Source organism: Scyliorhinus torazame, chromosome 2 (assembly GCF_047496885.1).
Source record: "Scyliorhinus torazame isolate Kashiwa2021f chromosome 2, sScyTor2.1, whole genome shotgun sequence".
In the NCBI taxonomy this organism is placed as follows: Eukaryota; Metazoa; Chordata; class Chondrichthyes; order Carcharhiniformes; family Scyliorhinidae; genus Scyliorhinus; species Scyliorhinus torazame.
In genome coordinates this window covers 50895614-50923422 of record NC_092708.1, presented here as the reverse complement: position 1 = coordinate 50923422, position 27809 = coordinate 50895614, and the positions used below count along the sequence as shown (strand labels likewise).

Sequence of the window (27809 nt, the reverse complement as noted above, 5' to 3'; positions counted from 1 at the left end):
TATTATGGGAGACTTTAACTTTCCAAATATTGACTGGAAAAGATATAGTTCGAGTACATTAGATGGGTCGTTTTTTGTACAGTGTGTGCAGGAGGGTTTCCTGACACAATATGTTGACAGGCCAACAAGAGGCGAGGCCACGTTGGATTTGGTTTTGGGTAATGAACCAGGCCAGGTGTTGGATTTTGAGGTAGGAGAGCACTTTGGGGACAGTGACCACAATTCGGTGACGTTTACGTTAATGATGGAAAGGGATAAGTATACACCGCAGGGCAAGAGTTATAGCTGGGGGAAGGGCAATTATGATGCCATTAGACGTGACTTGGGGGGGATAAGGTGGAGAAGGCTGCAAGTGTTGGGCACACTGGATAAGTGGAGCTTGTTCAAGGATCAGCTACTGCGTGTTCTTGATAAGTATGTACCGGTCAAGCAGGGAGGAAGGCGTCGAGCGAGGGAACCGTGGTTTACCAAAGAAGTGGAATCTCTTGTTAAGAGGAAGAAGGAGGCCTATGTGAAGATGAGGTGAGAAGTTTCAGTTGGGGCGATGGATAGTTACAAGGTAGCGAGGAAGGATCTAAAGAGAGAGCTAAGACGAGCAAGGAGGGGACATGAGAAGTATTTGGCAGGTAGGATCAAGGAAAACCCAAAAGCTTTCTATAGGTATGTCAGGAATAAGCGAATGACGAGGGAAAGAGTAGGACCAGTCAAGGACAGGGATGGGAAGTTGAGTGTGGAGTCTGAAGAGATAGGCGAGATACTAAATGAATATTTTTCGTCAGTATTCACTCAGGAAAAAGATAATGTTGTGGAGGAGAATGCTGAGACCCAGGCTAATAGAATAGATGGCATTGAGGTACGTAGGGAAGAGGTGTTGGCAATTCTGGACATGCTGAAAATAGATAAGTCCCCGGATCCTGATGGGATTTATCCTCGGATTCTCTGGGAGGCCAGGGAAGAGATTGCTGGACCTTTGGCGTTGATTTGTATGTCATCATTGGCTACAGGAATAGTGCCAGAGGACTGGAGGACAGCAAATGTGGTCCCTTTGTTCAAAAAGGGGAGCAGAGACAACCCCGGCAACTATAGACCGGAGAGCCTCACGTCTGTAGTGGGTAAAGTCTTGGAGGGGATTATAAGAGACAAGATTTATAATCATCTAGATAGGAATAATATGATCAGGGATAGTCAGCATGGCTTTGTGAAGGGTAGGTCATGCCTCACAAACCTTATCGAGTTCTTTGAGAAGGTGACTGAACAGGTAGACGAGGGTAGAGCAGTTGATGTGGTGTATATGGATTTCAGCAAAGCGTTTGATAAGGTTCCCGACGGTAGGCTATTGCAGAAAATATGGAGGCTGGGGATTGAGGGTGATTTAGAGATGTGGATCAGAAATTGGCTAGCTGAAAGAAGACAGAGGGTGGTGGTTGATGGGAAATGTTCAGAATGGAGTTCAGTTACAAGTGGAGTACCACAAGGATCTGTTCTGGGGCTGTTGCTGTTTGTCGTTTTTATCAATGACCTAGAGGAAGGCGCAGAAGGGTGGGTGAGTAAATTTGCAGACGATACTAAAGTCGGTGGTGTTGTCGATAGTGTGGAAGGATGTATCAGGTTACAGAGGGATATAGATAAGCTGCAGAGCTGGGCTGAGAGGTGGCAAATGGAGTTTAATGTAGAGAAGTGTGAGGTGATTCACTTTGGAAGGAATAACAGGAATGCGGAATATTTGGCTAATGGTAAAGTTCTTGGAAGTGTGGATGAGCAGAGGGATCTAGGTGTCCATGTACATAGATCCCTGAAAGTTGCCACCCAGGTTGATAGGGTTGTGAAGAAGGCCTATGGAGTTTTGGCCTTTATTGGTAGAGGGATTGAGTTCCGGAGTCAGGAGGTCATGTTGCAGCTGTACAGAACTCTGGTACGGCCGCATTTGGAGTATTGCGTACAGTTCTGGTCACCGCATTATAGGAAGGACGTGGAGGCTTTGGAGCGGGTGCAGAGGAGATTTACCAGGATGTTGCCTGGTATGGAGGGAAAATCTTATGAGGAAAGGCTGATGGACTTGAGGTTGTTTTCGTTGGAGAGAAGAAGGTTAAGAGGAGACTTAATAGAGGCATACAAAATGATCATGGGGTTAGATAGGGTGGACAGTGAGAGCCTTCTCCCGCGGATGGAAATGGCTGGCACGAGGGGACATAGCTTTAAACTGAGGGGTAATAGATATAGGACAGAGGTCAGAGGTAGGTTCTTTATGCAAAGAGTAGTGAGGCCGTGGAATGCCCTACCTGCTACAGTAGTGAACTCGCCAACATTGAGGGCATTTAAAAGTTTATTGGATAAACATATGGATGATAATGGCATAGTGTAGGTTAGATGGCTTTTGTTTCGGTGCAACATCGTGGGCCGAAGGGCCTGTCCTGTGCTGTATCGTTCTATGTTCTATGTTCTATGTTCTATGAATGTGGTGACAAGGGCTTTTCACAGTAACTTCATAGTTTTGACAATAAACAGCTATTATTGTTGTTATGAACACAGTGTGGAGGATGCTGAGGAACATGCAACATAACTTCATGGAGGTCAGTTATCAGAAGGTTCTTCCTTGACAATTGCAAGGGAAATAATTGGACTGGATTGGTTTATTGTCACGTGTACCGAGGTACAGTGAAAAGTATTTTTCTGTGAGCAACTCAAACAGATCATTTAGTACATGGAAAGAAAAGAAAAAGAAAATACATAATAGGGCAACACAAGGTACACAATGTAAATACGTAGACACCGGCATTGGGTGAAGCATACAGGAGTGTAGTATTAATCAAGTCAGTCCATGAGAGGGTCGTTTCGGAGTCTGCTAACAACGGGGAAGAAACTGTTTTTGAATCTGTTGGTGCGTGTCCTGCCTGATAGAAGGAGTTGAAAGAATGAGTAAGCCATGTGGGAGGGGTCTTTGATTATGCTGTCCGCTTTCCCAAGGCAGTGGGAGGTGTAGATAGAGTCGGTGGATGGGAGGCGGGTTCATGTGATGAACTGGGCTGTGTTCACGAGTCTCTGAAGTTTCTTGTGGTCTTGGGCCGAGCAGTTGCCATCCCCGGCTACTTTCTATGGTGCACCTGTAAAAGTTGGTAAGAGTCAGTGTGGACATGCCGAAATTCCTTAATTGCCTGAGGAACCAGAGTCACTACTGTGCTATACATATAAATAAGGAGATAAATTAATCATAGTTTCACATTTGATTCAAGTAGTCACCTTGGAAACTTTCCATCACTGCATCTCTTCAGGACTTTTATCGATCCAAGCTTCTTATTCTTAAGTATCTGACTTTCTGACCCCTACCCTCACAATCAGCAAATATGCCAAGTCATTGCATCCAGAACTGACGATACCTCAGCTTCTCTTCAAGCAAGAGAGATAAATCAAAGTGAAACTTCATATTTGTTTAAAACTAAGTGATCAAACCTACTCCTCATTGTGCTTTACCTGAGTGTCTAGACCTAATCTGATGCTACGTCGAGGTCCCACTTGAGCACCAGTGTCATGGGAGGCATTTGGTTGCTTTATTGATCCAAGAGGTTTGTAGATCTTTCCTCGTGACAGTTGAGTCGTGGAAATGGTTCACGACAGACTCCATCTTGTGCAGCTACCTGGGAGGCTGACACTACATCCTTTATGCTCTTTCCGTAATTCTCTGAGAGGCTAGAAAGGTGACCTGGCCACACTCTTGATCAGATGATTCCAGTTGTCCCATATCAAAGTAAAACCTCATGTTTTTTTTAATGCTCGGTAATCAAACATACTTTAGATCATTGCTGTCTGAGAAGACATCTGTATTACCCAATCTGGTGCTGCATCTAGGGACTTGATTCAAGATGGCGATTGGCCAAATCAAATGATCTTGAAAGCCCCAGTACAGTTTTTCTGGAAACTAGACTAAAAAGCCAGAAAACATGACTCTCTCAAGCCTGTGCCCCTCAAATCTCATGGGATTCAAGAGCCTTTTGGCTCTGCTAACCATTGTCCTAAGATGGACCAGTCATAGAGTGTATCTCCAAATTCAAACAATGGTAATCGGCAGCTGCTATTGAAATCTTTAGTTCCGTGAGAGCCATTTGTAATCAGGAATCTACTGGGATCAATTCTGTTCATATTAGGTCACCTTCAAGCCTCACCTTCTAAAATCAAACAAGTCGAACGTCCCTAAATGTTCCTTAAAATTCAAATTTTTGATCCTGGAATCACTTCGAGGGCGGCACGGTAGCACAGTGGTTAGCACAGTTTCTTCACAGCTCCAGGGTCCCAGATTCGATTCCCGGCTTGTGTGAAGTTTGCACGTTCTCCCCGTGTCTGCGTGGGTTTCCTCCGGCTGCTCGGCTCTCCTCCCACAAGTCCAAAGATGTGCAGGTTAAATGGATGGCCATGCTAAATTGCCCTTAGTGTCCAAAAAAGGTTAGGTGGGGTTACTGGGTTATGGGGATAGGGTGGAGGTAGGGCTTTGGTAGAGTGCCCTTTCCAAAAGCCGGTGCAGAATCGATGGGCCGAATGGCCTCCTTCTGCACTGTAAATTCTATGACTCTATGATTTGTCACCTCTATGCAACTCTATGTGACCAATGATTTGGTGGCCAGAGCTTTATGCAGCGCTGTACATGAGGCACGTTTTAAAGCCACAGTGTAAACTAATTTGATTTGTAATCTATCCCTCTGCTATTGCACTCGTCTTACTAAATTCTGAAAGCTGAAAAATTATATTGGAACATTTTAAAATTACAGAAAGTTCAATCTGATGCAGTTCAAACTGTTCCCCAGATGCTATCACAGTGAAGCTTTCAGCACATTTTGTTCCTGGCTGATGAAGAAACTGAGCTTGCCTGAAAAATTCAGCATGAAAACAAGCCTGTTTTATGAAACAGATTTCAATGGGTTTTTCACCATCTGTGATCCGACCCAACTGGATAATTGCATTCATTTGGGGCAGAGAAAAAAAATGCTAAACCATTTAAGCTGCAGTGACATAACTAAATTTTGAACTATGTCTGATTTAATTCAGGGAAGAAAGTAATGTGGGATTCTCAAGTTGTAAGAATATCAATGGGCAAAGTATTACAACTGGTAACATATAATTGGAAAATGAAACAGCATGGGCGGCGCAGTAGCACAGTGGTTAGCTCTGTTGCTTCACAGCTCCAGGGTCCCAGGTTCGATTCCCGGCTTGGGTCACTGTCTGTGCGGAGTCTGCACATCCTCCCCGTGTGTGCATGGGTTTCCTCTAGGTGCCCCGGTTTCCTCCCACAAGTCCCGAAAGACGTGCTGTTAGATAATTCGGACATTCTGAATTCTCCCTCTGTGCTCCCTCTGTGTACCCGAACGCGCACCGAAATATGGTGATTAGGGGCTTTTCACAGTAACTTCAATGCAGTGTTAATGTAAGCCTACTTGTGACAATAAAGATTATTATTATTCATTAAAAATACCTTTGCTTCCCACCTTACTTACCCCCTTGCGTTTCTGTCCTATGAAAATCATAAACAGGCTGACCATTACACTGCCGAAACTCACCTTTTAAACTCATTCCCTTTTGTGAGACCATGGGCGTCATTCTCCGCCGGCGGGAGTCTCCGTTTTGCCGGCGCCCGGGGGTTTCCCGACGGCGTGGGGCTGCCCCACAATGGGAAACCCCATTGACCGGCCGGTGTTACGGAGACTCCCGCCGGCCGGTCGGGGCAGAAATGTGGCGGGGCGGGTAGGAGAATTTTGCCCCATGTCTGTCCTTCTCACCATCTCAAGATTTTGACATATTCAATGCATGTTCTTTCCTATTTCAAACAACAAGTTAATTCTGGAAATCTACCTGTGAAGACAGGATCCAGTTCAGGCATGCTCCTGACCCTAGACACCCAGCATTGCTACTGTTCCCAATCAAACTCTCATCTTGTCTAATCCCACCCCTGACATCTATTATCCCAACTCTCCAGCTTTTGGTCTGTCTCTCCTTCCGCATCCATACCCAACATCCTGCCCTCCAAATTACTAGCAATAAATGAGGAACAAATTGACAGGTAACACTTTTGAGATGCAGCCTGTCTCGATAGTTCATATTAACTTTCACAACGTTATTAGGAGCTCAAACCTCATTTTGAAATATTACCATGGACAGTCTTCTGAAATCCTCTCCCCTCTGAAGAGCTTGAGCAAGAGAAACAAATGAAGTGGAATCATCAAGGGAGGTCTCCTGCATCCGGGATGCATTACTCTGACATGTCACTCACCAAATATCTAGGACCTTAGACCACAGCTTCCTAGGCACATCTCCTCTGCCCCACCTTTCTCCAGGTTATGTTTTGTGTTGTGAAATTGTCATGTTCGTCACATCCCAAGGCTGACTTAATGAATCCATGGTTTCATCATGGAGCCTTGTTTACCCGGTCTATCACAGGCCAGAAATTTGGGAGAGATCCAGCCAAGCCCTGATCACCGCAGATATCCCTGCCCACTCATCGCCCCTGGTCCACCTTCAGCGCTGCCATTCCTGGTCCCAAAGCAACTCCTGATCTTAGTCTCTCCCATCACCGAACCCCATTTTCCCATCCTTGTCACATAACATGCTGGCACCTGCCCTGCGTTTTCCCACCCCCTACCCCTACAATCACTGTCCCTAGCATGTCTCTCCTGACTCCCCCTTCCCACACCCCCTCCCGAAACCCCCAACCACCAACCCACATCTCTGCCTCAACTTCCCAATACCTGGAAGTTGGGCAAGTGGCATGTAACACCTTTTGGCATTCATACCTTGTGCCATTTGGTTTTTACCCGGCCATGTTCATCAAAGTCCTACAAAATTACAGCAGCGTGCAGCCTGGCCATTACTAGTTACCAGCATGGTTTTCTGCAGTGCTATGGGAAAGGTGCTCTGGTTGTCAAACAGGACAGGTTGCCTCACACCCATTTCATCTCATATATATGCACTACTTACCTTTGAAATTATAGAGAAATTACAGCACAGAAACAGGTTATTGAGCCCAACTATCCAATGCCGGCGCTTAATGCTCCACATAAGCAGCCTCTCACCCTCCATTATCGAACCATATTGGCATTTTAATGTCATACATTGCTAATATGGGACAGGGATTTGCTCGCTGAACTCCTCAGTTATTGTCAGATAGCATGTTAAATGTTTCTTTAATTTCATTTTCGGTCTAAAATTTCATTTTTCTTCTCTTGCTTCAGCCATGGCATAATGAGCCAAAGAGCTGAAATGTGTTATGAGCCTTTGCAAAGGCTTTACAAATCTTTGCTTCCCTCCAAGTCACTGCTTATCTTTAATTGGCCTCCTCTGTTTAAATGTCATCTAACCAGTGATTTTTCTGATCCTGCCAATGAGAACAGCTCCTTGCACAATGCCAAGACTGCACAGGCAGCTCAGAATAATTATGCAACTAGTCTGACCCTACAAATTGCGAGCAGTTAGTTCAAGACACAGCCAGCTGGCTTTGTGCGAACAGATAAGCCTTCAAGCCGGAACTTAGTCAGATGGTAAAAGTGGCCTTAAGGGATACAGAAATTATTTCTTCATTGTGAGAAAGGAAATAAGGTTGCAAGAAAGAGACCTACATAATGAATAAAACAATGCGAGAGCGATGAGTTTTCTAATTTGTAAACATACGGCCACGTGAAGCAGGAACGGAGGTTGAATCTCATGAGGTAGCTCTTTTCCCAAGGAATAGTGGCCGATGAGATAGGTTGCCAACTTATTTGGTGAATGCTGATTCACTTAATTCAACTGTTCTAGCTGAGATAAACATAAACTTGTCCGAGAGGTAGATCCTGTTTGATGTTAATCAAGACCACAGAATCAGCAAATTGTTCGAGGACAGGAGGAGGCTATTTGACCCACCGTACCTGCACTGGCTCCCCGAATGGGCAATTCAGCGAGTGCTATTCCCCCACCTTGTCCACACAGGAATGCAAATTCTTCCTTTTCAGATCACGATCCAATTTCCTCTTGAATGCCTCGGTTGAAGATGCCTCAAGCACACTCTCAGGCGACTCATTTCAGATCCCAACCACTCACTGCATGAAAGCGTCTTTCTTCTTATGTCACCGTTGATTCTTCAGCCAATTACCTTAAATCTGTGCCCTCCTATTCTTGATTCTTCCCTGTGTGGTAAAGGTTTTTCTCCATCTTCCCTGTCCAGCCCCTCATGATTTTGGATACCTCAATCAAGTCTTCCCTCAGCCTTCTCTCCTCCAAGGAAAACAGTCCAAAATTCTCTAATATATATGCATAGCTGAAGTAAGTAAGTAAATAAATAAGACCAGAATGGCCTCCTGGACTAGAGTTGATCACCCAAGGAGCCAGAAATGAATATTTCTGATCTCTCCCTCGCAGACACCCCCCCGGACCTGAACCCCCCCCCGCCCCAAACCCCCTCCCCCGCACCCCACCCTCCCTCCCCGCCCCCACCTGCCTATGCCCACCCCCGGCACCACTCCAATTGGCCATGTCCTAAACTGGGAATTTTAAAACATTTTATATTGGTTTTAATATAATGGTAGGACCTTAGGGAGTATCATGGAACAGAGGGTCCTTGGAATTCAGGTTCTCTAAAGGTGAAGTCACAGGTAGATAGGCAGTGAAGAAGGCTTTTGGCATGCTGACCTTCATCAGTCAGAGCATTGAGTATAGAAGTTGGGAAGATACGTTGCAGTCGTACAAGACGCCACACCTGGAGTATTTTGTTCAGTTTTGGTCACCTTGCTATAGGAAAGATGGAGAGAATGCAGAAGAGTTTTACAAGGATGTTGCCAGGACTCAAGCGACTGAGTTATAGGGAGAGTTTGGACAGGCTGGGACTTTTTTCTTTGGAACGTAGGAGACTGAGGGGTGATCTTATGGAGGTGTATAAGATCATGAGAGGTATGGATAGGGTGAATGCACTCAGTCTTTTTCCCAGAGTTGGGAAATCAAGAACTAGACGGCATAGGTTTAAGTTAAGAGGGGAAAGAATTAAAGGGAAACTGAGGAGCAACTTTTTTACACAGAGGGGGTACGTATGTGGAATGAGCTGCCGGAGAAGTGGTTGAGACAGGGACATTGACAACATTTAAAAGGCACTTGGATAGATACATGGAGAGGAAAGGTTTCGAGGGATATGGGCCAAATGCAAGCAAATGGGTTTAGTTTAGATTTGCCGAAGGGCCTGTCTCCATGCCGTAGATTCTATGTTCTATGATTTACGAAGAGGCCCATCTCGGAAGTCTGGGGAAACGCACTCTGGCATTGGGTAAGCAAATAGGAGAGGAGTGAGAATCCAACAATGATTCCCACTCCTCAGAAGATTCGTCACAACATATTTTTAACATCTTGCTACTCAGATCACCCATTGAAATCTTCGTGGGAGTGGATGATGTAAAGACTGGACATATCTAAATGTACATTTATTTTAAAGAGCAACAAATCAGAGCAAAGCAAGTCTCCATTTGTTTTGTTAGGAAATGCTGAAATCAAGAAGATACTTGTACAAAACTGTGCATTATGAATTTGTCTGAAGAAAGCATTGATGTAAACATTACATAATACATTAAGCATTCTCTTATCATTGATTGTTTTTGGCTATCCCCAGTTGTGGGTTTTCATAATTTGCTTCTTTGTAGCCAGGAGAGCTATGAAATTATACAAATTAGCTGAATTTAGCTCTTTGTGATGCAGCTATCCACAGGGTCCAAGCAACAGTTTACTTTTATAGCCCACGCATATAACAATGATAGCTGACAAATCTTTACATTTAAAAAAGGCAAGAAACAAAGCAGCATCACACTTATTCCACTTTAGTGTATACCCTACGATCAATAAATGTCAATTAATCTAAAACAGAAGGTTTTTTTGTGTAATTTTAATCTGAAATGTTATCCTTGTCCCTCCTTGTTGAGGCCTTACCGGACTGTGATTCAACAAGTAACATCTGGCTCCTTGCCCAAGCATCCATTAGTCAGGGGTGAGCCTTGGCAATGAGCTTGGCAATGATTCTAGTCTTTCGTGAGGCTGAACCTGAATATTCAGGGCGTTGGTTATGAGGAAAGATTGGAAAGCCAGTCGTCTTCTGCCTTAAATGGAGGACTCTGAGTTCAGGTATTAAAGCAAGTGGCGGGAATGGAGAAGTAAATTCAGAATACTACATTATATTATACTGTGAGGACATGGCCAAGGGCCACAGGCTCAAACTAGTAAAATGGACTGTTGCAGCATCGAATCATAGGATGGTTATAGCGTGAAAGGAGGCCATTTGACCCATCAGGCGGGATTCTCCGATTGCCGATGGCGGAATCGCATTCACCGATTGGGCGGAGAATCCCTTTTGACGCCAAAATCGGGGGCGGTGCCTGGTTTCAGATGCTCCGGCCCCTCCAAAACGGCGCCATCAGTGAGTACGCTGCATGCCTTTGGGACCGCCTCAGGACGTCACCTGAAGGCCCTCCCCCGATGCTCCGACTTCCCGACGGTGTGGACCACTTGTGGTCTGAGGTTTCCTCAATCTTGCGTGGCGGCTGCGGACTGTGTCCAGCGTTGCCACAGTCGGGGGGGGCGGGGGGGCGAGAGCCGTTCCGCTGGCCGGGGTGGCTTCGGCGGGGGTTGGGGGGACCGCTGGGGGGTGGTCCGGGGATGCCCTGTTGTATGGCGCGACCACTGCAGGTCACCGTTGTGTGCACGCTCGGTCACGGACCCAGCAATTATCCGGCAGTTTCTGTCGGGAGCGCCGGGGGTTTTTACGTGGCATGGCTGCTAGCCCTCACCGGGCGGAGCATCAATGTGGGGGCGGCACCAACTGTTTCATCGTAAGACTAGACACATGCTCCAGACATAGCCTCAAAATCGGAGAATCCAGCCCATCATGTCTGTGCTGGCTCTCTTCAAGAACAACTCACCTGGTCCCATTCCCCCACTTTATCCCTGTCACCCTGCATTTTCTTTTCAGATAATTATCCATTTATCTTTTGAAAGCCATGGTTGAATCTGGCTGCACCCCATCCTTGGGCAGTGCATTCCAGATTCCAGCTTGGAAAACCTCTTCCTCAGGTCGTTGTTGCTTCATTTGCGAATCACCTTGGGCACGATTAATCCATCTCCTAGTACTGCCAGGCATCTCTTGGTAGATGCCAGGAGATCCATCTTCCGGGATCTATCCGGCTCTCCGCGCCTCGCAAGATCGAATGGGACCTCGCGAGATGTCGCAATATGAATCCCACCCATTGTGGGTGGGATCAGTATTTGGTAAATCTGCATATTAGAGTGAGACAGCTAGTCTCACTTTAATAAACGCTCGCCTGATCTACCAAAACCCTGGGGCCTAACCCCTCCGCCTTGGAGGCCTCAGGCGAGCACCATTCAGTGCTGGTTCCCACAAACGTGGAACAAGATGGAATGGCACTTGGGGGGTCTCACTGGAGAATGGAGGACCCCAGGTGGTTGCTCTCTGGGCAGGGTGGCAGTCTGGCACAGCTTGTACAATCGAGGCACTTCCAGCCTGGCAGTGCCACCTGGGTGCCAACCTGACACTGTGAAGGTTCCCAGGTGGCAGGGCCACTTTCAGGGTGCCAGGCTGGCATTTCTCCTGTGCTGAGGATTGGGCCTGGGGGTGCACTGCCCATGTGAGGTGGGGGGCCCGAGAACCTCCTTATAGGCGAGTTGGGGCTTAGTGGAGAGTCCGTGGGTTGCGTCGGGGGGGGTCAAGAGGATGAGACGCCAGTGCAGGAAACGTGACTAAGTGCAGCCTTGGCAGGGCATTCGCCACTGAGGCCCCGATTGCAACAAAGTCCCATTAGATCGCGTGGTGTTTCTAGGCACTGCAGCGCCGAGAAACACCCGATGAAACACGCTTGAAACCGGACTCTGTTGCTATTCGATCAGGCCCCTTATATCAGTTTCCTCGAGTTCTCAATTATTTCGTCAATGGGAAAGGTTTCTCCTTATCTATTCTGTCCTCCAGATCCCTGGGGCGGGATTCTCCAATAAAGGGGCTGAGCGTTGACGCGGTCGTAAACACCGGAACTTTTTCCGACGCTTCACGCAGCGCCAGCTGCTGATACGGGCCGCAGCACGGCTGGTGCGGGTCTGCGCATGGGCGTGGTTTGCTGTCTCCGCGCCGGCCCCCACGTAACATGGCGGAGACCTACAGGGGCCTGGCACGGAGGAACATAGGCCCCCCCCCCCCGGAATTAGCCTGCCCGCCGAGCGGTAGCCCCGAGCGCGGGTCTGGCAACTGTGGAGGCCCCGCCAGGAGTCGGATCCCCCCCCCCACCAGGATGGCCCCCGCAGTCAGAACGGCGAGGTGCTACCAGGTAGGACCACACGCGAATGACGCCGGCGGGATTCGACCGAACTCGGCGGGCACTCGGCCCGTCGAACACAGAGAATCGCCGGGGAGGGGGGGGGGGCATTCCGCAGCCCCCGACTGGCGCCGCAGTGACCATGCCGGCGCCATTGCCGCCGATTCTCCAGTCGCTGGACCACCTGCAGAATTGCTTCATGTTGCAGCAAAACATTTGGCAGCTCTTACACTTTTAAAAATGGATTGTTAGTGCCATGGCCCTGACATTCTATAAGAGCCCCACGTCAGTGCCTTCTATCTGTTCTCCTGGTATTATAATTATTGTACTTTCCTGGTTAGATTTTCCCCCATTGCAGACTTTGGGAAGTCCAGGTCATGTTGAAGTCCGGGCCTCTTTAGGATTCAACGAGCAAGCTGCACGCAGAAAATGAACGCCGTGGCATCTTGTCAACTCTTGGCCCCACAATGCCAGGCAGTTCTGGCTAGTTTTGTGAAGCCTGCAGGAGCCCTTATATATTTTTCATCTAAAATGTACCCTGGGATTCTTTTCAACCAGAACACCAGCTGATAATGCACAGCACACACTCCATCAAACATTATTCTAAAATGGGAATCATAGGGTGGCAATGCACATTACAGCACATATTACAAAGGCCTAATGTGTAGCTCAGGCTGACAGTTGGTCACCTAGATGTAGGCCTGGGGAAGAATGAGGTGGTCACAGTGACGGTAGGAACATTATAGTAAGTAATATTTTGGCACATCACATTTCATTTCAGGCACGAGCCCCTAAAATCTTTATTTGAGTTACTATGACTCCAGTATAGTATGCCATCGAATTAAGTGTAAAGTTGGAATAGAGTTTCGATAATGCACAGAAGGGCGCATATGAGCCCCACAGATGGGATTCAGGCCAGGTAGATGCCTAGCTAATTCCAACATCATGGATGGGATTCTGCGACCCTGCCCCATTGGAGAATCCCCGGGGGGATGGCGCGAATCCTGCCCCGCCGCCCCGACGCCAGCTTCCCTATTCTCTGGCGCATTTTCTGGGCGGCCATGGGATTCCCGCCGCACAGCTCGGGGACCGTTGACAGCGACCCCCACCCCCCGGCGATTCTCCGGGCCCCAATGGGTCGAGTGGCCGACGAGTTTGGCCTAGTCCCACCGGCGTGGATTACTCACCTCCCACACGGCGGGACCCGGAAGGTATGAGTGTGGGGGTCGTCCTGGAAGGGAGGCGGGGGGGAACCGACCGCGGGGAGGGCCCCCACGGTGCCTGGCCCGCGATCGGGGCCTACTGATCGGCGGGCGGGCTGGTTCCGTAGTGGCCTACTTTACTCCGCGCCGGGCCCCTGAAGGGCTCCGCCGTATTGCCCGGGGGCCGGCGTGGAGAAGGGAACGGTGGCGCATCTGCGGAAATATGCCAGCAGTTCCGCGCATGCGCGAACTCACGCGGGCCGTTCGCCGTCGGCTTGAGCTGCGGGAACCACTCCGGCAGCAACCTAGCCCCCTAGAAAGGGGAGAATTCCTCACTTTTGGGGGGCGTTGAAGCCGGAGTGGTTGGCGCCGGGTTTTCACACCGGCATGGGGACATAGCTCCATTATTGGAGAAACCCGCCCATGTCAGAGTTTGCTACTGAATTTGATGGCTGTGTTCATGTTTCATCCACTGCTGTACTGACAAAATTCTGCAGGAACAGAGCTGTTGAGTGACATTCTCAGTCGACCGCACCAAAATTGTGAAAGGCGATTGGGCGGAGAATTGGTCGCGAGGCCAAAACTTTGGTCGGCTAGAATGCTATTCTCCAGTGCCAAGACAGCAGCGTCAATGCGTTCTACTCCACTGTCCATATATAATTAGCTGGCCTGACCCGGTATTCTCCGGGGTCTCCGTGGTGTTCCGCCTCCACCGGGAGGAATTACTGACACTGGGTTTCACTTGTGGTTTCGAAAATTGAAAAACAGGCGCCGTGGCTTTGCACAAGTGAAGGAGACACATCCTAAGTGAGTGAGACACATCCAGAGTGGGAATTGGAACTTGGAAATTTGGTGCAATGAGGAAATTCGGTGCAGAGTGGGAGAAGGTGCTTTTTCCTTACCATTTTGTTCTCTTTCTTCTGGCCTGTAACTGTTAATCTGTAGGGAGAGAACCAGAGAGCATCCTGGGAAGGCAAGTGATTTTTATTTTTATTACCTTTTCAAATTGCGTGGGGGGGGGGAAACTTAAGTGACATCACAGTAAAGCTGTGACCTGATTGGCTGGTTGGGAATCTGTTAAGTTTGAAAAAAAAATTGCAAAACAAATCTAATTGATTAACTAGATAGTGGAGTAACTAAACCTGAGGGCAGTGATCGGTATTTAGCATTTAATTTTGCAGTAAATATCATCTAGCATCAGGGCAATATAGTTAATTGTAACTCAATCAAACAATAATTCAAGTGTTTATTTGAAATTAATTAATTAGTGCTTAAATGTCACTCAGCGGGGTGCAGTGCTCCAACTGTGAGATGTGGCAGATCTGTGATGCTTCCAGCATTCCGGTTGACTACATCTGCAGCAAGTGTAACCAATGGCAGGTCCTCACAGACCACGTGGTTCGGTGGGAGCAGCAATTGGATGCACTTAGGAGCATGCAGGTGGCGGAAAGTGTCAGAGATAGGAGTTATACAGATGTGGTCACACTCAAGGTGCAAGCTGAGAGATGGGTGACCACCAGAAGGGTCAGGCAGTCAGTGCAGGATTACCCTATAGTTGTCCCCCTCTCAAACAGGTATCCCGCTTTGGATACTGTTGGGGGGGAATAGCCTATCAGGGGATAACAGCAGTAGCCAGAGCAGTGGCCCCACAGCTGGCACTAATGTTCAGCAGGGAGGGTCAAAGTGCAGAAGGGCAATAGTCATAGGAGACTCTATAGTCAGGGGCACAGATAGGTGCTTCTGTGGATGTGAAAGAGACTCCAGGATAGTATGTTGCCTTCCTGGTGCCAGGGTCCAGGATGTCTCTGAACGGGTAGCGGGCATCCTGAAGGGGGAGGGCAAACAGGCAGAGGTCGCTGTACATATTGGTACTAACGACATTGGCAGGAAGGGGCATGAGGTCCTGCAGCAGGAGTTCAGGGAGCTAGGCAGAAAGTTAAAAGACAGGGCCTCTCGGGTTGTAATCTCGGGATTACTCCCTGTGCCTCTTGCCAGTGAGGCTAGAAATAGGAAGATAGAGCAGCTAAACACGTGGCTAAACAGCTGGTGTAGGAGGGAGGGTTTCCGTTATCTGGACCACGGGGAGCTCTTCCAGGGCAGGTGTCACCTGTATAAGAAGGACGGGTTGCATCTAAACTGGAGAGGCATAAATATCCTGGCCGTGAGGTTTGCTAGTGTCACACGGGAGGGTTTAAACTAGTATGGCAGGGGGGTGGGAACCGGAGCAATAGGTCAGAAGGTGAAAACATTGAGGGAGAACTAGGGAATAGGGCCAGTATGGCTCTGAGGAAGAGCAGACAGGGAGATGTTGCTGAAAACAGCGGGTCTGGTGGCCTGAAGTGCAGATGTTTTAATGCAAGAAGTATAACAGGTAAGGCAGATGAATTTAGAGCTTGGATTAGTACTTGGAACTATGGTATTGTTGCTATTACAGAGACCTGGTTGAGGGAAGAACAGGATTGGCAGCTAAACGTTCCAGGCTTTAGATGTTTCAGGCGGGATAGAGGGGATGTAAAAGGGGTGGCAGAGTTGTGCTACTGGTTAGGGAGAATATCACAGCTGTACTACGGGAGGACACCTCAGAGGGCAGCGAGGCCAGATAGGTAGAGATCAGGAATAAGAAGGGTGCAGTCACAATGTTCGGGGATTACTACAAGCCTCCCAACAACCAGCGGGAGATAGAGGAGCAGATAGGTAGACAGATATTGGAAAGGAGAAAAGCAACAGGGTTGTTGTGATGGGAGACTTCAACTTCCCCAATATTGACTGGGACTCACTTAGTGCTAGGGGCTTGGACGGGGCAGAATTTGAAAGGAGCATCCAGGAGGGCTTCTTAAAACAATATGTAGATAGCCCAACTAGGGAAGGGGCAGTACTGGACCTGGTATTGGGGAATGAGCACGGCCAGGTGGTAGAAGTTTCAGTAGGGGAGCATTTTGGATACAGTGACCACAATTCAGTAAGTTTTAAAGTGCTGGTGGACAAGGATAAGAGTGGTCTTAGGGAGAATGTGCTAAATTGGGGGAAGGCTAATTATAACAATGTTAGGGAATATTAGGGAACTGAAGAACCTAGATTGGGGGCGGATGTTTGAGGGTAAATCAACATCTGACATGTGGGGGGCTTTCAAATGTCAGTTGAAAGGAATTCAGGACTGGCATGTTCCTGTGCGGGAGAAGGATAAATACGGCAAATTTTGGGAACCTCGGATAACGAGAGATATTGTAGGCCGCGTCAAAAAGAAAAAGGAGGCATTTGTCAGGGCTAGAAGACTGGGAACAGACGAAGCCTGTGTGGAATATAAGGAAAGTAGGAAGGTACTTAAGCAAGGAGTCAGGAGGTCTAAAAGGGGTCACGGAAATTCATAAGGTTAAGGAAAATCCCAAGGCTTTTTACATAAAAAGCAAGAGGATAGCCAGGGCAAGGGTTGGCCCACTGAAGGATAGGCAAGGGAATCTATGTGTGGAGCCAGAGGAAATGGGCGAGGTACTAAATGAATACTTTGCATCAGTATTCACCAAAGAGAAGGAATTGGTGGATGTTGAGTCTGGAGAAGGGTGTGTCGATAGCCTGGGTCACATTGAGATCAAAAAAGACGAGGTGTTGGGCATCTTGAAAAATATTAAGGTAGATAAGTCCCCAGGGCCTGATGGGATCTACCCCAGAATACTGAAGGAGGCGAGAGAAGAAATTGCTGAGGCCTTGGCAGAATTCTTTGGATCCTCACTGTCTTCAGGTGATGTCCCGGAGCTCTGGAGAATAGCCAATGTTGTTCCTTTGTTTAAGAAGTGCAGCAAGGATAATCCAGGGAACTACAGGCTGGTGAGCCTCACGTCAGTGGTAGGGAAATTACTGTAGAGAATTCTTCGAGACAGGATCTACTCCCATTTGGAAGCAAATGGACGTATTAGTGAGAGGCAGCACGGTTTTGTGAAGGGGAGATCGTGTCTCACTAACTTGATAGAGTTTTTCGAAGAGGTAACAAAGATGATCGATGCAGATAGTGCAGTGGATGTTGACTATATGGACTTCAGTAAGGCCTTTGACAAGGTCCCTCATGGCAGACTGGTACAAAAGGTGAAGACACACGGGATCAGGGGTGAGCTGGTAAGATGGATACAGAACTGGCTTGGTCACAGAAGGCAGAGAGTAGCAATGGAAGCCTGCTTTTCTGATTGGAGGGCTGTGACTAGTGGTGTTCCGCAGTGATCAGTGCTGGGACCTTTGCTGTTTGTAGTATATATAAATGATTTGGAGGAAAATGTAACTGGTCTGATTAGTAAGTTTGCAGACGACACAAAGGTTGGTGGAATTGCGGATAGCAATGTGGACTGTCAGAGGATACAACAGGATTTAGATCATTTGGAGACTTGGGCGGAGAGGTGGCAGATGGAAATTAATCCAGACAAATGTGAGGTAATGCATTTTGGAAGGTCTAATGCAGGTAGGGAATATACAGTGAATGGTAGAACCCTCAAGAGTATTGAAAGTCAGAGAGATCTAGGTATACAGGTCCACAGGTCACTGAAAGGGGCAACACAGGTAGAGAAGGTAGTCAAGACGGCAATCGGCATGCTTGCCTTCATTGGCCGGGGCATTGAGTATAAGTATTGGCATATCATGTTGCAGCTGTATAGAATCTTAGTTAGGCCACACTTGGAGTACAGTGTTCAATTCTGGTCGCCACACTACCAGAAGGATGTGGAGGCTTTAGAGAGGGTGCAGAAGACATTTACCAGGATGTTGCCTGGTATCGAGGGCATTAGCTATGAGGAACGGTTGAATAAACTTGGTTTGTTCTCACTGGAACGACGGAGGTTGAGGGGCGACCTGATAGAGGTCTACAAAATTATAAGTGGCATAGACAGAGTGGACAGTCAGAGGCATTTTCCCAGGGTAGAGGGGTCAATTACTAGGGGGCATAGGTTTAAGGTGCGAGGGGCAAGGTTTAGAGGAAATGTACGAGGCAAGTTTTTTACACAGAGGGTAGTGGGTGCCTGGAACTCGCTGCCGGAGGAGGTGGTGGAAGCAGGGACGATAGTGACATTTAAGGGGCATTTTGACAAATACATGAATAGGATGGGAATAGAGGGATACGGACCCAGGAAGTGGAAAAGAATTTAGTTTAGACGGGCAGCATGGTCGGCACAGGTTTGGAGGGCCGAAGGGCCTGTTCCTGTGCTGTACTTTTCTTTGTTCTTTGGCCGATGAGGAGAGCGAGGAGATAGAACATGCAGAGGTGTGACCATGTGCTGACAGACCTGCCACTGGCAGGGCTGGCTGCGATGGGAGGGGGGAGATACATCTGCCAGGCTCAGGACTTGCAGAAGGGGGTGGCTGGGGTGATCAGGGTGTGGAAGGGTGCAGCGGGCAGCGGTTGACTGGAGTGACCAGGGGATTGGCCGTGGGGACGGGGTGCCCACCCTACTGGACGGGGGCACCAGGCATGGATCGACATTGACATGGGCTGCAAGGCAACCATCTTGCTGTGTGCCCCACTGACTGCTGTAGTGGCCCATGGATGTGCAGAATGACACCGGCTGTATGGGTGCACCACCTCACCATCTCCACATTCCACCTCTCATGCTCCTCCCATCAACTCTCCCCCCTCCCCCAACCAGCGGCAGGGCAACACACGGTCCACCCAAGGCAACACCTACAGTAGTCTTTGCAGGAGGGCGCTGGTTGGGGGCCGCGCAGCGTAGCGCTGGCATGGGTAGCACCACCCAACAGTACCCCTGGCAGACGGGACGGTGCCAGGGTCAGGGGCCGCCAAGATGCCGGGCACCAACACGGCCAGGGGTGCGGAGGACAGAGTGCTGGCGGAATGTCTGGGGGTGGATGTGGGAACGAGGACATGCGGGAGCAGGATCTGCAGTGCAGATTGGAAATGGGTGGGCATGGGGTTAGCTCCATGCAAACATGTCTGCCTTTCACCCCCTGCAGCCAATGGACTTCAGAATCCAACCAGGAATGATGTCCTTCATCCTAGTCGCCACAGCCCTGGGGAATGCACCGAGGCTGTACGGGCAGGAGTTCCTTGGGGAGGTCCCAGCAGCAGTGGAGCTTACCCCAGAGGAACAGGAGGCAGCTGGTGAGGATGGAGAGCAAGCCACCCAACAGGCCGAGGAGGAGGTGGGAAGGAGGCATTGCACGAGGCTTTGTGTGTATCAGCAACACCTGTCATTCGAGGACCTGCTGGACAGAGCATGCCATCAAAAACTTCAGCTGAGCAGAGGGACAATGCAACATATCTGCCGGATCATGGTGCACCTGGCACCATGGGGGTGGCAGTGCCACCACCTTCTGAGTCTGTGCCACATCACCCTGTGACTGTGCCACTTCCCTCTGGGTCTGTGCCACATCGCCCTGTGACTGTGCCTCTTCCCTCTGGGTCTGTGCCACATCGGCCAGTGACTGTGCCACCTCCCTCGTGCCTGGCTCAGGTCAGCCAGTGCCTGGGGGTAGGTTGCAGAGCGGGTGGGTAGCTGACGGACAGTATGGCATGTCGGTCACCCTCCAAGGGGGATGTGGGGAGGTGGGGAGGGCTACAGGTGTGTGGGATGGGGGTTAGTGCCAGGGGCACAGTGCTGCCGACTCACCCTGGCTGCCCTGAGGAGGTTGTGCAGTTTTTCCTGCACTGCTGGCCGATCATGGCGGTGAGGTCCACGGGTCTCATGACCTTTGCCACCTGCGCTGAGGCCCAGTGCACGGCGGCGGGTGGCAACCTTCTTCCCACCCTGGGTTTACCGGGTGGCCCACCTCTCCTCCAAGCCGTCCATCAGGGTCTCGTGTTCAGCATAATTCCTGCTGCCATCTTGTTGACTGGGATGAGTGTGTGTGGGGAGTGGAGTGCTGAGTGTGTGTGTGGGGAGTGGAGTGCTGAGTGTGTGTGTGGGGAGTGGAGTGCTGAGTGTGTGTGTGGGGAGTGGAGTGCTGAGTGTGTGTGTGGGGAGTGGAGTGCTGAGTGTGTGTGTGGGGAGTGGAGTGCTGAGTGTGTGTGTGGGGAGTGGAGTGCTGAGTGTGTGTGTGGGGAGTGGAGTGCTGAGTGTGTGTGTGGGGAGTGGAGTGCTGAGTGTGTGTGTGGGGAGTGGAGTGCTGAGTGTGTGTGTGGGGAGTGGAGTGCTGAGTGTGTGTGTGGGGAGTGGAGTGCTGAGTGTGTGTGTGGGGAGTGGAGTGCTGAGTGTGTGTGTGGGGAGTGGAGTGGCAAAAATGTGGCTGCACCTTGTCAGCCTCTCAAGTGTGAATCCCGACTCCAGTGAAAGCAACACCGTTTCTCATTGGAATCACTCGTGTTCCACGTGACGCCGGTGCTAATCCATTAACGGTTGTTGAATTGCTCCAGGAGCAGCGTCAATTTTGCTGTTGTCCACCGATTCTGTCCCGGCATCAGCACTTTAGTCTCTGAAACGGAGAATCCCGCCCACTGTCTTTCAGATGTGAGGCTAGACCAAAATCCTGTGTCAGGCAAATGTAAAAGATTCCATGGCAATATTTCAAGGAGAAGAAATGACCTCTAATCCTTCAATCAACATCATTAAATCTGGTCAGTTTATCTTTACGAAAGTAACCATTGCAAATAAGTAAGCTATGTCTGATTAATTCAATAGCTAACTCTTTGTTTGTGTGCCCTTGTTGTGCACTAATTATTGTGCTACTACGTTGCCTAGACTACAACAGTGACTGTACTTCAAAAGTGCCTCATTGACTATTATTTTCCAAGCATTGTACTCTCTCTGGGCAGGATTCTCCTAACGGGAGTCTAAGTGCCGACGCCGGAGTAAAAACCAGAGTGTTTTACTCCGGCGTCAGCGCCCGTTCCCAGACCTCTCGTCTCACTCCTCCATGGGGCTAGCAGGTGCGTCGCGCGATTTACGGAGGCGGGACCTCGGCGCGGCGTCAGAGACCTCGGGGACCCGCGCATGCGCAGTTGGGCCGGCGCCAATTAGCGCATGCTCAGTGGCGTACCCCCCAGGCTGCCCCACACAAACATGGCGGATGGATCCAGGCATGCCGGCGGAAGAAAGGAGGCCCGCCGACAGAGAGGCCGGCCCGCCGATCAGTTGGTCCCGATCGCGTACCAGGCCACTCCGGAAGCCCCCCCCCGGGAACGGAACGCCCACCCCACAGGCCGCCCCCCCAAGCCTTCACGACGAGTACCTGCCGGCAGCGACCAGGCGTGGACGGCGCCAGCGGCACTAGGCTGTTTACGCGCGGCCGCTCGGCCCATCCGGGCCGGAGAAGCGCCGCTCGCTGTTTGCGGCGATTCTCCGAGCGGCCTGGCGCGATTCGCGCGGCACTGGTTTCGGGGCGGTGGGAGAATCGCGTGCGGGGCCGGGGCGGCATGGCCCGATTCGGGCGGTGCCCCGGTGATTCTCCCACCCGGCGGGGCGGGGGGAGAATACCGCCCTGTATCTTGCTATGTCATATTTGTTTGGTACATTATTTTACCCAAATAAAAGTAAATGGTTTCACCCTGTAAAATGGGTCAGACAGTAATATTTCCACCTTTTGATGGATGCCCCACTCACCTTGGACACTCGAAGAATGTAAAAATTAATTTTCAAAAACAGATTAGTTGCCTTGTTCACAGGAGTAACAGTGGAAATAGTGTAGGCATTGGACAGGCAAGGTGCCAGAGATCCACATGAAGTGGCACTCATGCCACTTGCCAATGCTAATGAGATGACCATTGGATGTCACCATAAAATACAAAAAAACTACTTCTGATTGTTGAACCATTGGAAAATATGTGGTGATGGTAAGATGTAAAGGACACATCCATGACAATCAGAGGGCGGTGGATCTGTGGAACTCTTTGTCGGAGAAGGCTTTGGAGACCTAATCACTGGGTGTCTTTAAGACAGAGATAGATAGGTTCTTGATTAATCAGGGGTTATGGGGAGAAGGCAGAAAAATGGAGATGAGAAAAATATCAGCCATGATTTAATGGAGGTGCAGGCTCAATTAGGCCGAGTGGCCTAATTCTGCTCCTATGTCTTGTGGTCTTATTCAGCATTCATGAAGCTCAACACCACCCAGGACAAAGCAGCCCACTTGATTAGCACCCCATCCATCACCTTAAACCTTCACTCCCCACACCACAGTAGCAGCCGTGTGTGCAATCTACAAGAAGCACGGCAGCAACTCTTCAAGACTCCTTTGACATCACCTTCCAAGCGTGCAACATCTAACACTAGAAAGGCCAGGGCAGCAGATACATGGGAACACCACCACTTGCAAAGTCCCCTCCAAGCCACACACCACCCTGAATAGGAACTAAATTACCGATCAGTCACTGTCACTGGGTAAAAGTCCTGGGAATCCTTCCCGAACAGCATGGTGGATAGCCCTCCAGGCCATGCACAAGGTCAGTTAGGGATGAGTAGAAAATGCCAGCCTAGCCCACAACACCGCAACCTGTAAAATAATTGTTAAAATGTATTACTGGATATGGTCAGTTATATTTATTGACTAATATTGCCACAAATACTACCCAGCCTTCAGAACAGCGACCACGACACCACACATGGCAATCTCTGCAAGACGTGTCAGATCATCGACATGGGTGCCCCATTACACATAAGAACACCACCCACCAGGTACGCGGTACATGCTCGTGCGACTCGGCCAACCTTGTCTACCTCTTACGCTACAGGAAAGGATATCCCGAGGCATGGTACATTGGCGGGACCATGCAGACGCGACAACGGATGAATGGACATCGAGCGACAATCGCCAGGCAGGAATGTTCCCTTCCAGTCGGGGAACACTTCAGCAGTCAAGGGCATTCAGCCTCTGATCTTCGGGTAAGCGTTCTCAAGGCGGCAATGCAGAATCGCCGAGCAGAAACTTATAGCCAAGTTCCACACACATGAGTCCAGCCTCAACCGGGACCCTGGATTCATGTCGCATTACATTCATCCCCCACCATCTGGCCTGGGCTTGCAAAATCCTACCAACTGTCCTGGTTTGAGACAATTCACACCTCTTTAACCTGTGATTATCCCTCTCTCTGGATCTGTAAAGTCTTAATTACCTGCAAATGCTCGCATTCAAAGTGTCGTCTTGCATCTTTGACTTTGTCTGTATATTTCTTTCTGGAACTTACCTCTTCATTCACCTGAGGAAGGAGCAGTGCCCCAAAAGTTAGTGATTTGAAACAAACCTGTTGGCCTTTAACCTGGTGTTGTAAGACTGTGCTCACCCCAGTCCAATGCCGGCAACTCCACATCATTGCCACAAATGCAATGGGTTTCTCTTGGGAAAGAAACCAACCTTTTTAAGTAGATTAAACTTTTCCTTTTTAAATACTCAGGATAAGATATTGGAATTTCATTATTTATCATCCGTCATCACGCTGAGATACTTTACATATCATGCTGGAGTGTAATCACAGTGAATGTTATTCAGTAAAAGTATTTCTTCAGCTGTTGCAGAGGCAAGACTTCCTACTGTAGCGTTGAAAACATCAGAATTTCTGATAAGCTATTTGCTTAAAGAAAAGTATTTGTTGGAAAACCATCATGTTCTGATACCTTGTCTGAAGGTGAATAATCAATTTTTGTACTATCCTGTTTGAGACCAATCCATTCATGGGGCGTCATTCTCCGCCGGTGGGAGTCTCCGTTTTGCCGGCGCCCGGGGGTTTCCCGACGGCGTGGGGCTGCCCCACAATGGGAAACCCCATTGACCGGCCGGTATAACGGAGCATCCCGCCGGCGGGTCGGGGCAGAAATGTGGCGGGGCGGGATGGAGAATTTCGCCCAATATTGTCTTTGTCAGTATCTGACATAAGGAAACTAAATTTTTATTTCAAGCACATATCAGAGATCTCGTGTGACTGGGTAAATTACAAGGACATAAAGATTACATTTTTAAAAAGCCTGCTCTGATTTATTACAATACCGTTTTCTTTTTAATACATTCTTTGGAGGTGGATGTCATTAGCAAGGCCAGGATTTACTGCCCATCCGAAGTTGCCCTTGACAAGGTGAAGGTTTGCCTTCTTAAATAGCTGCAATCCACGTATTGACAGTGCTCCCACGGCTTTGTTAGGTAGAGTTCCAGTACTTTGGCCCAACAAAATATCAAGAACATATGTGCAAAACATTCTGGAAATATTCACCCAGTAAGGCAACATCTGTTGGGAGCAAAGCAGAAATATTGAGCTGGATTTTGTGGTCAGCGATGAAACAATGACATTGGACACTGATGTGGATGGAAGCTGTCTGCAAAGATCAAGCAATTGGCAGCACGGTAGCATAGTGGTTAGCACAGTTGGTTCACAGCTGTTCAATTCCCGGCTTGGGTCACTGTCTGTGCGGAGTCTGCACATTCTCCCCGTGTCTGCGTGGGTTTCCTCCAGGTGCTCCGGTTTCCTCCCACAGTCCAAAGATGTGCGGGTTCAGTGAATTGGCCATGCTAAATAGCCCTTTGTGTCCAAAAAGGTTAAGTGGGGTTAGGGTAGATACGGGGGATAGGGTAGAGACATGGTTATGAGTAGGGTGCTCTTTGTAAGGGCCGGTGCTGACTTGATGGGCCGAATGGCCTCCTTCTGCACTGTAAATTCTATCAATCTCTATGGCATTGTTTGCTGCTTTTCAAATGGCAATTTAAATCTGCTGCCATGTCAAGGGGATCTCCAGGCATCCAGCAACAGTGACATCATCAAACAGGATAAGCAACCAAACATGTTGAAGTATTCTCATAGACAGCAAACCAGGAAGAGGATCATATCCTCATCTTTAGTTGTCATGAATGCTGAACTTTACAAGATATATATGTTTTAGAATGTCCCTTTAAATTAAAGAGAACATTCTGAACAAGGTTTGGTGAATCTCTTATAAACACATATTTCTCATAGAAATTCCCATGTGATGCACTTACCATGGGGAGGGATAGAAACTCACTGAAGCGTCCAGTGGCAGTTTTAGCACCTTTCACAGTATCTCACAGAATAGAACAAGCGCTGCTGAGACGCAGACAGGAGAAGCATTGGGACGCTCCCAGGAACAGGTCTTCACTGTTCTGTAAGAAGTGATGGCGAGCAGGCATAAAGTATTGTACTGATGAAACAATTTTACCCAGTGTTGGCTAATCTATTTAAGTGGTCCGACGGAGAAATTCCTTGGAATTCTGAATTATAGGACTGTTATGACCTGAGGAAGAGTGGGATTCACTGAGGTTTGCCTTACTGATATTTGTACCTGGGAAAACCTGAATGGAGTGGAACGATTTTCGAAGGACAACCAAAATTTCAACCGGGTATGGCGGAGAAAGGTGAACATCCCCTGGAGAACTGGAAGTGACTTTAATGCTATATATCTTCCAGAAGTGTGACGTAAAGTTAAAACATTTTGTAAGACTCATTTCAGTTGTGTTCCTTAGTTAATGCAAAACTTACAATTTCTTTAGTTTGATGTATCAGTTGCTGGTTAATTACTTTGTTTGTAACATTAAAAGTTAAAAAACTGTGAAATATTAACCATTGTTTTTTTTCCATTGGTCATTTGAGAAATTAATCTCTATTAAAAGATTTTCAGTCTCTCCAAGGATCATAAGAAGTTAGAATTTTCAGATAGGAAAACAAAAAATTTGGACTGAATTTGGATAAAAGTAAAATATTAATATATACACACTTTAAAAATATATATTATTTTAATAATATAATGATAATCTTTATTGTCACAAGTAGGCTTACATTAACACTGCAATGAAGTTACTGTGAAAAGCCCCCATTCACCACATTCCGGCGCCTGTTCAGGTACACGGAGGGAGAATTCAGAATGTCCAAATTACCTAACAGCATGTCTTTTGGGACTTGTGGGAGGAAACCGGAGCACCCGTAGGAAACCCACGCAGACACGGGGAGAACGTGCAGACTCCGCACAGACAGTGACCCAAGCCGAGAATCGAACCTGGGACCCTGGCGCTGTGAAGCAACAGTGCTAAACCCTGTGCCACCATGCTACTGTGTGAATCTTTTTGATGACAATGGAGAAATTTGAAATTTCACAAACATAAAATCAGCTTTTCAGGGCCAGTGAGGCTGTTCATCAATAATGATGAAGTTAGTAAGCTCTGCAGTTTATAGATTTGCAATTGATTGCAATCTGAGGTAGTTTCAATAATGCACCTTCTGAAGGAATACAGAATCACTGACAGCAGCGTTTGGATTTCCACATTAATATGTGCATGTGCAGACTCTCAAAGTTGCTGTGAATGCTGACAGTTTTGTCATTATCACCATCATAAAATCAGGGCCAATATATCAGTTTGGTGCCTATTTCTCTCTCCACAATTGTCAACTGACCTGCAGAGTATTTCCAGCATTTTCTGCTTATTTATTTTCCGATTTCCAGCATCCACACAAAGAGTTTTTCTTTAAATTACAGGGTATTCAAAATAACGTCCAAAATAAATTGAAGCTTTGGAAATGATGGGTGAAATTATCCCTTCCCCCAGCCATGTGTCTCTCGGCAGCCCGCTGTTCGCTGGAGGTGGGATTCTCTATTCCCACTGTTTGTCAGTGGGATTTCCCATTGAAGCCACCCTACGATGTCGGCAAACCCATGGGCAGGGGTGTGCTCCCAGTGGGAACAGAGGGATGGATTCTCCAATCCCGCGGCAGAGTGTCCATGCCATCGTAAACGCTGTCGCATTTTACGACGGCGTGAACGGGCCGCTCCCACGTCTAATACTAACCCCTACAGGGGCCCAGCACGGCGCTGGAGCGGTTCGCGCCGCTCCAGCTGCAGATCCTGGCCCGAACTGGGCACCGCGTGATCCGCGCATGTGCAGTTGCGCCGGCGCCAACGAGGACATGTTGGCGCCGGCGCCAATGCGCGCATGCGCAGTGGCTTCCTTCAACGCTCCAGCCCTGATGCAACATGGCGCAGGACTACAGGCGCCGGCGCATAGGAAAGGAGACCCCCAGTCACAGAGGCCGGCCCGCCGATCGGTGGGTCCCGATCGCGGACCACGCCACATCAGAGGCCCAACCGGGGTTGTACCCCCCTCCCCCCCCACAAGCGGCCACCCTACCCTTACACGCCGAGGTCCCGCCGGCTCAGAGCAGGTTAGAACGGCGCCAGCGGGACTCGGCTCTTTTCCTGCGGCCGGTCGGCCCATCCGGGCCAGAGAATCGGCTGGCCGGCCACGTAGAGTGGCCCGCGACCGGAGCCGCGTCAACCACGCCGGCGCCAATGGCGCTGATTCTCCGCAGTGTGCCGGCGTCGGGGCGGCGTGGCCCATTCGCGGGGATTCTCCGGCCCGGCGCAGGGATGGGAGAATTCCG

At 49.0% G+C, this 27809-nt stretch overlaps 1 long non-coding RNA gene across 1 annotated transcript; it reads left to right on the top strand.

Annotated features, from left to right (window-relative positions):
• The first annotated feature begins 12139 nt into the window (after positions 1 to 12139).
• On the top strand, positions 12140 to 25997 carry LOC140407770 (uncharacterized). The gene is made up of 3 exons (XR_011939790.1): positions 12140 to 12320; positions 23169 to 23319; positions 25660 to 25997. It is a non-coding gene; the product is annotated as an uncharacterized lncRNA (long non-coding RNA).
• Positions 25998 to 27809: the final 1812 nt, after the last annotated feature.